We start from the raw sequence: 14,275 nt of genomic DNA, 5'->3' as shown, positions 1-14,275 counted from the left end.
CTCACCAGGATGAAGGCGGAGATTAACTGTGAGACTAGATTGGTGACCGCTCATAGGCCCAATGGCACATCCTTCACCTTTCTAGTTTAGGTCGGTCATCCCTTCCGGATCCGTTGTTATGCTTCCTTGTTAGAGGATTATGATGGTCTGTCACTTGGGGCCAGGCAAGTGGTCCAAGATTTCATGGATATGTTCAGAACGATTCCTGGACTACCTCCTCAATGTGAGATCAACTTTACTATCGACCTTGTGCCGGGCGTAACACCCATCTCCTTATCGACGTATCGCATGCCTCCATGTGAGATGGAGGAATTGAGAAAGCAAATCGATGATTTATTGGACTCAGGTTTCATATAGTCGAGTATATCTCATTGAGGATATCCGGTATTGTTCGTAAAGAAGAAAGATAGATCACTACGATTGTGCATCGATTATCACAGGCTAAACCACATTACAGTGAAGAAGAAGTATCCTCTGCCCAAGATAGATGACCTGTTTGACCAATTGAAGGGGGCCCAATACTTCTCCAAGATAGACTTACAGTCCGGGTATCATCAATTGCGTGTCAAGAAAGAAGACGTGCAGAAAACGGCTTTCAGGACTAATTTCGGGCATTATGAATTTCTCGTGATGTTGTTTGGACTCACAAACGCATCGGCTGTATTCATAGATCTCATGAACCGAGTGTTTCGGCCGTATCTCTATCGATTTGTCATCGTGTTCGTAGACAACATTATGATATATTCGAAAAGTCGAGAAGATCACGAAGAACACCTACGAGCGGTCTTTGATACTCTACGGTAGAATCAGGTGTTTGTGTAATTCCGAAAATGCGACTTTTGGAAAGAAGAAGTCAAGTTTCTGAGTCATGTAGTTTCGAAAGAAGGAGTTGTCGTGGACCTCGCTAAGGTAACCATGGTACAGGACTGGGGACAGCCCGATTCAATTACAGAAGTGAGGAGTTTTCTTGGACTTACCGGCTATTATCGTCGATTTATTAAAGATTTCTCCAAGATAGCCCGACCGTTATCCCAACTTACTCGGAAGGATATTAAATTCGCTTGGAATGAGAAAGAGAAGGTGGCCTTCCAAGAATTGAGGGACAAGTTGATGTCCGCGCCCATACTAGTGTTGTCAAAACAAGGGGTCAAATACACCATTTACACTGACGCCTCTCAAGTCGGTTTGGGGTGTGTGCTTATGCAGAAGGATATGGCGATCGTCTATGCCTCTTGACAGTTGAGAAAACATGAAGAAAATTACCCCACTCACGATCTAGAGTTGGTGGCAGTCATCTTTGCATTGAAGCTTTGGAGGCACTACCTCTGTGGAAAAGAGTTCGAGCTCTTTTGCGACCATAAGAGCCTCAAGTACATCTTCATACAGAGGGACCTGAATATGAGGCAAAGTCGTTGGATGGAAACATTGAAAGATTTCAAGTTTGAAGTCTCGTACCATCCTAGTAAAGTCAATCTTGTAGCTGATGCATTGAGCTATAAGAAAACCATAGAATTTGTAGCCCTACTGATGACAAGAGAATGAAATATGGTAGATTTCGTGTGAGATTTCGAACAGAGACTGACGGTGGAGGAGCCATTCGAGAGCATTACACATCTCCATGTACAACCATTAATCGATGATCGAATCATTGAGGCTCGAAAAGAAGACGAGTTATTGTCAAGGTTGAAAGAGCGGGCAGGTGACAACTAAGAATCAGAATGGAGAATTAGCTTGGATGGAGGCTTACGATATCGTGGCTGTTTATGCGTCCCGAATCTTCCCGATCTGAGGAGAGACGTTCTAGACGCCACCCACAGTTTCAAGTTAGCGATGCACCCAGGTAGTACGAAGATGTATCGGGACATAAAGCGTTTATACTGGTGGGACAACATGAAGGCTCAAATAGCAGATTATGTGTCTCGATGCCTTACGTGTCAGCAAGTCAAGGCTGAGCACCACTGACCTCGAGTCTACTTCAACCCATGCCCATAACCGAGTAGAAGTGGGATTTCATATATATGGACTTCATTTCCAGATTACCAAGAACAAGAAAAGGGCATGACTCTATTTGGGTGATTATGGACTAGTTGACGAAATCTGTCCATTTCCTTTCGATTTGGGTTTCTAATTATGTAAATGAGCTAGCCAAGCTGTACATCAAAGAACTAATACGACTGCACAGAGTCCCTCTAGAGATTGTGTCAGACTGAGGCATACGGTTCATGTCTATTTTCTAGACCCAAATCTAAGAAGTGATGGGGGTGAAGTTGAAATTTAGTACTGCGTTCCACCCTCATACCGATGGGCAAATAGAGCGGGTGAATCAGATAGTCGAGGACATGTTACAAGTGTGCGTGTTTGACTTCAAGGACAGCTGGGATGACTGCCTCACTTATGTCAAATTTGCCTATAACAACAGTTTCCGAATAAGCATTGACATCACTCCTTATGAGGCTTTGTATGGACGCCCATGTCGAGCTCCACATTGTTGGGCGGAAGTCGGCGAGAGGAGCCTAGTTGGCCCAGACTTGGTTCAAGCGACCTCGAAAAAGATAGATATTATCAGGCGTCGACTCCTAGAGGCCTAAAGTAGGCAAAAGAGTTACGCCGATACGAGACGGAGACATTTGAAATTCGAAGTTGGACACCATGTATTCCTCAAAGTTTCTCTAACGGAGTACTCCATTTTGGCAAGAATGGAAAGCTTACACCAAGATTCATTGGGCCTTTCCATATTTTGGACTGAGTGGGTGTTTTGGCATACCGTCTCGCCTTGCCCACGCCACTCCTAAGCGCGCATAACATATTTCATGTGTCAATGTTAAAGAAATATGTTTCCGACTCTACTCATATCATCAAGTGGGAGCAAGTAGAACTAAGGGAGCAAGTAGACGCTACCTATATATTGCGGCCCACACATATTCTGGACATGAGGGAACAGGTATTGCGCAGCAAGGTCATCCCACTTGTGAAAGTGTTATGGACGCACCACGCCGAGGAGGAAGCCACTTGGGAGACGGAGGCTGAAGTTCGTAAGAACTATTCACAAATTCTCGAGAAATATGAGAATGTACAAATTTTGAGGATGAAATTTTTTTTTAAGGGGGGTAGATTGTAATGCCATAGAAAAGTTCGTACTGAGACCCGAGTTCAATCACGGATAGGACCGCCTGAGGGCTATACTCGACTAACTAGTTACAACTAGGTGTACACTAATACATAGCATTAAAGAAATTAAGTTCGGGCCACCATTCCTACAAAGAAATATAATACAGGATCACAAGCGCACCACCGCACCACCATCCGAAAACTCGAGGGAAATCCTGAGGGCCGCCCCTCTTGGGAGTACCTTAAAACTCCGTAAAGGACCTAGACTACACATCGAGGATCCACTAGCCTTGAAATTATAGAGCAATGTCCGTCTTATTGGGCTCGAGGAACATCGCGGGAGTCAAGCCTGAATAGTGTCCAAAATCGCTCAACTTGAGCCGAGAGACGAGTGCCTGAGAAGTACAAATATCCTAAAGGAAGAAGCTGAAACTTAAGTAAGTTGAGTCGTCCACTCCTACGCAAAATTGAGAATTTCGGACAGTTAGTTTATGACCAAAATCCACACGTAGAGTAAGAAAAATTCTTCACACACATCCATATAACCGTGGCCTCAATTGAACATTTCTAATCGTTGATCTGATATAGGCGTCCCACGACCGATCTGTTTATTCGATCACACCAAAATTGTGTCCTAGTGTTGATCCATTGATAAGGAACCTACCACATGGTATAAATAAGCTCACGGACCCTCCTAAGGGCCCCGTTAGTCAGAAATAGCCGCCCATAGGGTATAAGTATCAAATAAAGTGGCCCTAGGGCCATTTACACACCATCTGGAGCTATAAATAGCTTTCACCCCATTTCCCCCAAATACGAATTTGGGAACTCTAAGGTGAGAAAGAGGAGAAAAGAGAAAGATAAGGAGAAGGAAGATTGAAGGGGTGCTTGCTTCGAACGGTGATTCTCTTCCGTTGACTCACAAGCCTAACTACCACCACTCCTGCTACCGGAACTTCTCTGACTACGACCTAGGGTAAAGAATACACACTCCCTTATAAATGTAGGTCTCCAAATGAGTTTTCTCCAACCCTAACTAACCTGTGTGATCATTTAGGCGGCCAATAATCCTTCCTTGGAAACATATTCCTAGGAGTAAGTCTAAGTCGGGCGTGCTATCGAAAGGTGCGGACCATAAATGCTTGGGTTGCGATTTATCAATGCTTTCATTATAGTTAATGATTTATGATTGTTAATGTAGGGTTTCTTGTTGTCTTAAGTATACTTATATCTCTACCTAATGAATTGATGAATTGCAAGTTGTAGTTGACATTGTCTATGTGTTCAATGAGATGCTTAAATGAGTAGTTTATCAAAATTTGATTATCAAACGTTAACCCATGTGTTGTGAATGTTTGCTAACATGATTTGAATAGGAATAGGACTTCAAGAGTAGTCTAGGAAATCGGTAAATTTTTACATTTGGGTGGTCGAATTAGGTTGGCCACCCTAGGCAAATTCGAACGACATGTGTCGGACATTGATTATCGACAATGGCTAAGCCACGTGAGGCGCGCAAGTGCTGCATGCTGGTTATATTAGTGTGCGCCTGTGCCAACCGAAAATGCCCAAAGAACCGGTTGACACATTGTATGTTCACCTTGTATGAATGCAATTGCTTGAATCTAAGGTACCCCCTCACTATTGTAAAGATCCATCACTAACCATTGTACTATGATCCTCAAGACTTGTAAGCCAGGCATGGTGGTATGGGACACCATGTCCGTGCTGTCGACCTACGCTGGGGTGATGTACCTCCCCATAGTGACCGTGAGCATTACTTCTTACAACTTGCCTATCGTATGTATTTATCTAGGAGTAACGAACCTAGACGGATCAAGAACACATGCAGTCGTCCCATGCTTAGTGATTCGGTTGGGATCGATGTTTAAAAGAGAGGTATCCTAGCTTCCCCAAATTACTGGATGAATAAGCATAATTAACCATTCGGCTAACATGTTCATGCACCGCATTACATTAGCTTATAATGTGGCGAAACAGGCGTTGAAGTCGCGTGTTGAGTAAGTGTTGGCATGTGCGAAATAGGTGGTTAGAGTCACGTGTTGAGGGAGTGTTAATTGGTGATGGCATGCATCATGTCATAAACCCCATTTTCGCTTTAAGAATAGTAGTTAGGAAGTGATTGTTTTACATTGCCTTATCATTACTGTATTGATTGACTTGATAACATGTGTAACCTTTGCTTTATGGAACCACTGAGTTGATCACTCACTCTCACTCTGGGACGGTGTTTTAAAACACCAACCAGACGCTAGTGTAGATGCAGGTACTGTGGATGCCGATACACTGGAGCAGGCGTTCATGAATGAAGAGGAGGAATTCTCATATTTTCAGCTCTTAGATGCGCCGATGTAGGCCATGTACCTCTGAAGAGGGAGCGTTGGGCTTATGGGCTTAGCTGGATGTTACGTTACCACATTTTATTTATTTTTTTGGAATTGTGTATATACATTAAACCCACCCGTGGACCTATACTCTAAAAGGAATTTCATGACATATGTATGTTTTGGTTTACACATTTGCTTTAATCACATTAAACCTGGAATATGGTATATTGTTTAGTATAATTCTATGTGTGCTCAAATGCCCAACGTGAAAGAAATTAAGACATTAACTTTTGCAAAGCATAAGTGATGTCTAGAATCTCAGGAGTTGAGCTTTGCTTGACCCTTGAACTTCTGGGCATTACAACGGACCAAATTGGAATGTTTATTTTCCACACGTGTGGGATGGATGAGTTACTATAGTGTAACATCTCAGGTTTTCAGGGGCCGTATAAGAACTCGGCACCCGAATTCCCGAGTGTCACTGATAACCGATTTTCATTAATACGTTAAATCAGGTTTAAATGCGCAGCTTGGAATTTCCTGGAACATGAAGCACAACCACACAAGTCTACTGAAATGAAAGAAATCTATCATATATATAAGTCTAAGAATATAAATGGGTCGCATAAGGCGTTGCCCTAACAAAATTACAAAAGGAATATCATGTTCAAAAGAATAGGGCTGAGTCCACCACTCAGCAATCCAAAATAGGCAGCAAAAGTCAATGATGAGGCGCCCATCAGCTGGAAGTAAAACAGCTCATCCTCCTCATCAATGCCAGCACTGCTCGGCTCCTCGAACACATCGTTACCTGCAGCTACTGAAGAGTCTGGTTGGTGTTTTAAAATACCGTCCCAGAGTGGGAGTGAGTGATCAGTTCAGTGGGTACTATTAATCTTAAGTTTTCACAGGCATCAATTATAATATGACATCAATGAAAAGCAGTCAATCGTAAACATCTAACTAATCTTATTAATGTGCATGCATGCAGGATGATATGATGCATGCCCTTGCCACAACGCTCCCTCGAGCGACTCCATCTAACGATCGCGTATGACAACACTCCCTCAAAGCGACCTCGATTACCGAGTCGTCACCCTAACTAGTGCAGTGCAATGCAATGCGATCGTGTTAGCTGAGTTATTAGTTAAGTCCATTCATCCAGCAGATTGGAGACTCTGGTACACCTCACGTATTAATGCCCTAAACTGCTTGCGAGGCCAAGACCCCCCAATGCGTGAGGCCGAGACCCTGCGGTCCGTGATCCCGTGGGGTTCCTCATCCCTGACTTCAAGCACATGAAGAGTGCCGAGAGAAAGGGATTGCTTCCGGTCACTACGGGGAGGTGCGGTACCCCAGCATAGGCCGACAGCTCGGACACAGTGTCCCATTCCACCATGCCCGACTCACGAGACTATGGACCAGTGTCAAGTGGGTTATTGATGGGTTACAATGGTTGTAGGGTGGATCAGGTTCCATACATATGTGAGCAAACATGGTTAACAATCACGATTGGCCAGTGAGTAGGCTAGACCGCACGAGTCAGCCGAGTGCGTGATGGACAACATCGAGCGCAAGAGGCTCATGTAATCGAACTACTGCCGCCCATGCGCACCTGCCCAAATCCATGGGTTTAGCCTTATGGTATCCCTACCAATGGGGATACCGTCTATCCTCATATTTCCTAACCAACCCAAGGGTTTGAGAACGGTTCATAATATGCCAGCATCAAAGTTATCAACAAGCATAACAGTATCATGTTCACATATATCTCAACATATGATTCAAACACTCCTAACGAGCAAGCTACAACATCATGATTAAGGTGCAAGTGAGTAATGTGGATTAGGGAGGAAGTTAAGCACTTCCTACACCTCAAGGGATCAAATATATATGAACAATGATTCCTACACACTAGGAAGCAAACACAAATGAGAAAAATCAACCAAATATGAGCATGAAATCATCCATACACTAAATTATGTGAGAGACAATATCAATCATCAAAGAGCACCAAACATGCAAATCCATGCAATTCCAACAACATGTTATTCCTAGGTTTCCTCTAGATTCTTCAATAGAACACTTCAAAACAAACAAAATCATTAAACTCATACTATAATTGGTGTTAGGCCACCTAAGGATAATAGTCCACACCTTGTGACGTTTCACCCAACTTATGGCGCTCCTTGGGTTAGAAAATTGGAAAAAATGATTCCTATATCAATTTAGAAGTAATTAGGTACGATTCATGCAATTTATTTTAGAAAAACCTAGGTTGGGGAGTAGGTTTTATTTCTTACTTTCCAATCGCGAATGAGGTGGATTCGGCAGAGGGAAATGATCGACGCTAGGGCTTGATTGGATGAGACCAATGAAGGGAAGCACTAAAGCCTCCCCCACCCTACTCTCTCTTCTTCTCTTCCTCTCTCTCTTCCTCTTTCTCTCTTTCTTTTCTCTAGGGCAAAAATCGTATGGGGAGAGGGGGTGCCCAAATGAGGCCCTTTTATAATGCCAGATTTGATGGAAATGGCCCAAAGTGTTGGATTTTTACTATATTAGACCTATGGGAGGGTCTTTCTAAGCTTTGAGGCCCACTATGGGGTGTACATATTGATATACATCGTAGGATAGTTAGCCCTAATGATAATCTACATATGAACATGATCGACCCACCATTTGGATGCGCCGATCGACAGATATGATTAGAAGTCTATTCAACGGTCACCGATGGTCGATCGGAGCCACGACTATATGGATATGAGTAGGGAAATATCCTTGCTCCACGTGTGAAGTTTGGTCGCAAACCGACAGTCCAAAATCCTTAACTTTGCATAAGAGTAGATGACTCAATTCACTTAAGTTCCAGCTCCTTTCATTAAGGTATTTGCGCTTCTCATGCACTCATCCTTCGGCTCAAGTTGAGCGGTTCTGGACACTACTCAGGTCCGACTCCCGCGATGGACGTCGAGCCCAGTAAGACGAACATTACTCTATAATTTTGAAACTAATGGCTCACTAATGAGCGGTCTAGAGCTTGTTCGGAAAATCGGAGCGTTTCTAAAATGAATTAGGTATTGAGATTTCTCGTGGGGCAATGATCAGGGTTTAGATTAACTATATTTATAAGGTGGCCTATTTATAACTAGTGGAAGTGGAGATTTGGTCATGATTACTTTAAACCGTCGGTTTTAGGAGAAAAGAGTAATGTGGTTTATTTGGTCTATTAGTCAAGATCCGGGCCTTGTCTGACTCGGCTTCGGTTGGATCTTTAATTTAGTTATGATTGTCTTGATTTATTAGTGATGGGTCGGTTAGATTTGGGCCCCCCATGAGTGAATCATGGGGTTAAACTTAATATTCAGGTGATTGGACGGATTCGTTAGCTTCATACGGTTGATTAAACGGACTTGTGCGGTTCTTTATTGGTTCCACCAGTGTTTAAACTATCATTGAGTGCTAATGGTCATTAAATGATATTATAAGTTAATCGTTAATAAAAAAATCTAAGACAGTGAAAATTCAAAATGTTACATATACTATATTATATGTTGAATTTGTAAGTCTCATGCTCTTATCTGAACTAGTTTTAACTTTTTTTTTTTAATTATTAATATAAAAACTCTTTGAGGAATAACCGCAGGCAACCTACTTCATGCTAAATTAGATCCGGTGGGTAGAATTTATAGTAGATCCAAGCCATTAAAATGGCGGGACCCATCACAAAGATCACTTATCTTGAAAATCGGACCGATTTACTCTCAGGTACGCTATGCCTGTATAATGGGTTGTATCAACGGTCCCCTTTTATTTTGATATTTTTGTCATACTAAAATGTGAATGAGAATCATCTTAGTTACAGTAGATCTTCATGACGTGGCCCACAATTTTCACAGCTTGTATTTACTGTACACATGAATTTTTGGCGGGAATAAATTGCAGTCTATTGAGATAACATGCGTTCAGATGTATATGATTATTTCTACCCACGTGCCATATATGTGCAAGATCCAAACCGTTGATTTAGGTTTTAAAGTATTTTTTAAGGCCAAATCAAAAGTCATAATAACCGTTGATGATCAGTGGTCAATCCACGGTGGAGACGGTAGGATTTACGGTTTGGATTCTTATATAAATGTGAACTTGTACGGCACAAAATCTAGAGGCACGAAATTTCCGTACATCCTGGTGCAGTGGATCAGCTGCCATCATTTTCTTGAGCGCGACTTGGCTGCGACCCTGTAACTGGAGGAGACGGATTGGCTACTCCCCCTGACACCAGCCCGGTGGCTGATGGTCGGTGCTCTGTGGGACCCACCATAATGTATTTGTTTCATCCATTCCGTTCATCCATTTTTTCGGATCATTTTAGATAGTTACAAGAAATGGTGGAGATATAAAGTTCAGGTGGACCACACCACAGAAAACAATAATGAATGAATATCCACCATTAAAATCTTTCTAAGGCCCACTGTACTGTTTATTTGACATTCAATCTGTTGATTGGGTCATAAATACCCAGATGAGGGGAAAAAATAAATATCAGCTTGATCCAAAACTTTTATAGACCCCAAAACGTTTTTAATGGCTAATGTTCATTCAACAGTATTTCCCGTAATGTGGTCTACTTTAGATTTAGATATACCTCATTTTTCTCTCATTTGATAAAATGATCTATAAAAACTTATATGGACGGCATGGATGAAACACATACATCATGGTGGGGCCCACAGAGCACCTACCATCTGGCATTGGCCGGTGGCAGGGGAAGTAGCCAATCCGTTTCCGTAACTGGAACCAGTGGGTGGGACCCTGACCGTAAGTCCCACCTCGACGCATTGTATTGTCTATCCAGGCCGTTCATATGTATTTTTATGGTATGGTACAAAAAATGAAGTAGATATAAATTTCAGGTGGACCACACCACAGGAAACAGTTGATATTGATCGTTAAAAACATTTTGTGGTCCACAAAAGTTATGGATGAAGTTGATATTTGTTTTTTCCTTTCTCCCAGGTCTGTGTGACTTTATCAATGGGTTGGATGTTCCGATAAATATTACAGTGGGACGTAGGAAGTTTTTAATGGTGGGTGTTCAACGATTACTGTTTCCTGTGGTGCAGTCCACCTAAATTTAGTCTCTACTATATTTTTGGTACTGACATCTAAAATAAGTTGGAAAAATAGATGGACGGACTGGATATAAAATCAGGTGGGCCCTGGGTTAGGGTCCCACCAACATCGATGATTCTTGTTAGCAGTCGCGCTCCTTTTGTCTTCCATTCCAATCCATCTAAAAAACATACGGGGCCTCACGTTTAAGGAGTACGCGCAGAAATGCTACCCGTGGTAATCCACTAACATTTACAAAATGGTGGTGACTCATCCTACTTACACGATTCAGACATTTTATTATATCCATGCCATCCAAACCATCAGTCATACCGTGGATTGAGTAAGGCTTGAAAATCACACAGAATAAGAAATCCTAACCATCCAAATAATAGCTATTAAATGAATGGTTAAAATATAATAGAGACTTATCAAATTCATGAAACAAAATTAGATGGTTAATATGAGATCTCTAGATTATTATAAATCCAGAATTGTGTCAGATATCTGGACGGCCTCGATTTCTGGAAGATCATGCCATTTATACGGTGAAAGAGTAACCACTCATCACCATCTTCAAATGGTGGTGAACTATACCAGGAGTCCACGAAATTCATTTCAAAAAGCAACCACCTCTTCTTGAGGTTGTTGATCTTTCTCTCCATCTGGTCTTGTGGCCATTGGTCTTTTGGGCCACTTCAAAGGCCATTTCAATCGTCAATTCCAAGTATTTGAATTATGTGGTCCACTCTACCATCATCATCATCTATAATGCCTTGCTTTGATTCTTTTAAATTCTTCCCAAGAATTCATTCCCATTGTTTCTTTTGCATTCCATTCCATTTCAATTGAAATCTTTCGAGTGTCCATCCATCTCTTCCCAAAAACCCAATTCAATGGCTTCATGTTCTTCTTCTTCTTTTATATCACCCTCTTCTTTCAACAATGACCAAACCCAACTCCCAAGATCGCTACAAAAGGGACTCTTGGTCCCAATAAGGTCCGAATTCGAGCTTGACCCAGCTAGGCTCGATTCGGATCGAACTCGACTCGGCTCGGCTCGGTGCAGGGCATATATACTCCTTTGAAAAAATAAAACCCTTCAAAAAAATAACTTCATTTCAAAAAAAAAGAAAAATACCCCTTCTCTCTCAGGCGTTCGTTTCCCCTTCAAAAAAGCCCTAACCCGCACGGCCATTACCCTTCTTCTTTCCTCTCTCTCTCAACTCTCAAGTCTCAGCCGCTCACCTCGCCATTTCTCTTACTGTTCTTTTTCCCTCACTCTGTCAGGCGCTCGATTGCCCTGACGGCTACCTTTCTGGTGGCCACAGCGACTGTCCGGCGGTCCTTGCCCTGCCTGGTCGTCATTTCCCTTACCCTTCTTCTTCCCTCTCTCTCTCAGGCACTCACATTGCCCTGTCCGGTAGCCACAGCGACTGTCCGGCGTCCCTGCCCTGCCCGCTCACCTCGCCCTGCCCGGCGCCCTGTCTGGTTGCAACGTCGACCGGCCGGTCGTCCCTGCCCTGCCCGGTGCCCCTGCCCCTGCCGCAGCTTGCCAGTCTGAGTCCGACTGCTGGTAAGTAGCTGGTTTTGCTCTGCCCTTGCATTTTGTTTTGTTTATTTTTTAATATTCCTGACTGTAGTTCTTTTATCTAATGGTATTTTGTTTCTTATTAATTCCTTTAATTCCTAAATGTTGGTAAATTTATAATATGTACAGTGTGGCCCGGTTGGGAATTTGAGAGAGTCCATATTGTTGCTTTATTTTCAAATCCTTGAAATTTTACTTTATTTATAAATCATTGCAACTCCCGTAGATTTGGCTTTCCTTGTTTATTTATAACATCATGAAGAAATGCATGCAAAGAAAGAAGCTATGGTAGTCCTCTGTGGATTGAATTAGTGAGGTTGAGACGGATCTGTAGTCAGTTTTCTCTAGTTATAGAGAGATTCTAGCTGTTTGTAACTATGCTTGGATCTACTAATTTTATTTGACGCGTAGTTTTGTTTTCTATTTGCATTTACCCCATCTCTGTTGGCATGAGTGATTTTGAGAAATGGTGTAAAGAGAGGAGGATATTCTAGGGTTACCGAACCTTAAATCTCTAAGGGCCTGTTTGGATGCCTGTAAGTTGGGTAAGTGGGAAGTGACTTACAGGGAAGTCACTTACAGGTGGTGTTTGGGGGAGAAAAATCACTTGTAAGTAACTTACAACCTGTAAGTCACTTACAGGCAAATCTACCAAAAAACTGCAGGGGGATGGGGGTGGGAAGTTACCTCCCTGTAAGTCACTTACAGGCTCAACGGTCAGATTTTTAAAAAGAGGGGAAGAGGGAGAAATGCGCAAACCCACCAAATCTCTCTCCGTCTCTGCAATCTCTCGCTGCAGTTACTGCCTTCCGTCTCCTCCTCCTAAAACGGTAGGGTTTCATCTATCCATTTTTTTCTCCTTTGAAAACGGGAGTGGTTTGGCCTTACTCTATAAGGCACGCTGGCATCCAAACAGTCACTTATACGCACCTGCGTATTTTTTCACACGTGTCATGGGCCTCTAATCCGAACGGACCATGTGATGCAGCATCCCATGAAACCGTCAGGGACTGTGGCCTGTGGTTGGTGATCCTGTAGGTTTATCTGGTTGGTCTCACTGTGGCCTGTGGTTGGTGATCCTGTGATGTACTCGCAGTGTTGGTGAATCTCTTAGATTGCACAGTTAGAATGCAAGTAATTTAACGATCTACATCAATGTTGGTGAATCTCTTAGATCCTGAGCATCAAAATCCTCTTTAGAGAATGAGAAACACTTTGATGATAGAGTGGGATTGATGATGCGCTGGCCCTTGGAAATTACATCAGATTGCACAGTTGGAATGCAAGTAATTTAATTATTAGATTTTCTATTAATGTTTTTAAGTTTATTCTCAATGCTTAAATTGAGTTACTCCATATTATAGATTTTTTGAATTCGTGGGCCCACTTTTATTGCCCACTTGATGATTGTTTTAGCTTAATAATTATCTCATATTCATCTTGATGGGCTTAACAAAATAACATATTTGATCCCATGTTTTTTTATATGATTATAACATTTTAGAACGATTCCCCAATCTAAGCTATGCTCGATGTGAATATACAACTTTCTACCTGTAAGTAACTTACAGGTTATCCAAACAAAAAAAGTAACTTACCTGTAAGTGACTTACAACTTACATCCAAACAGGTTACCTGTAAGTAACTTTCACCTGTAAGTCACTTACAGGTAAGTCACTAACAACTTAAAATAACTTACAGGCATCCAAACAGGCCCTAATGTGTTCCATACATGTGGGGTCCATGGTTTTAGTGATATAGACCAACGAAATGATGTGCTGAACTGTAGATGGGAGAAGCCTGAAGATCTTCAATATCTGGAAGTTCTGTCCTTTTGATGGGGTGGCCTACAAAATCTTGCATGGTTTAGGGATCCAGAGCGTTGATATGATAGGCCAAACTGTAGATAGTGATACTCCAAAATCTCTCAGATTTGAAAATCCAAACCTTTTGATAAGTGGCCTACAAAAAGGCTAAGAAAAAAAGGTAAAGCATGTATTATCTTTATAGAACCCTTAAGCTTTGCCAGAATTCCCATATCCATAAGATGCAAAAAAAATAAATGTTCCTTAACATGAAGGTATGCAAATGAGCTGGCTCACTGGTTCGAGTTCAC

The 14,275-nt window shown here is 42.1% G+C and overlaps 1 protein-coding gene across 2 annotated transcripts in view; it reads left to right on the top strand.

Annotated features, from left to right (window-relative positions):
• LOC131219459 (glucose-6-phosphate 1-dehydrogenase, chloroplastic-like) overlaps positions 1-14,275 on the top strand; it is a 56,847-nt gene that overhangs the window by 30,066 nt on the left and 12,506 nt on the right. Inside the window, exon 1 of one of the 2 annotated variants that reach the window (XM_058214606.1) lies at positions 11,767-12,144. The exons of the other annotated variant lie outside the window; for it this stretch is intronic. The gene's annotated coding sequence lies outside the window, so the exon portion shown is untranslated. Of the gene's footprint in view, positions 1-11,766; positions 12,145-14,275 lie in introns of those variants that run through there. 2 annotated transcript variants of the gene reach the window in all.

This window comes from Magnolia sinica, chromosome 11 (genome assembly GCF_029962835.1).
Source record: "Magnolia sinica isolate HGM2019 chromosome 11, MsV1, whole genome shotgun sequence".
Classification (NCBI taxonomy): domain Eukaryota; kingdom Viridiplantae; phylum Streptophyta; class Magnoliopsida; order Magnoliales; family Magnoliaceae; genus Magnolia; species Magnolia sinica.
This window is presented reverse-complemented; position numbering and strand designations above follow the sequence as displayed.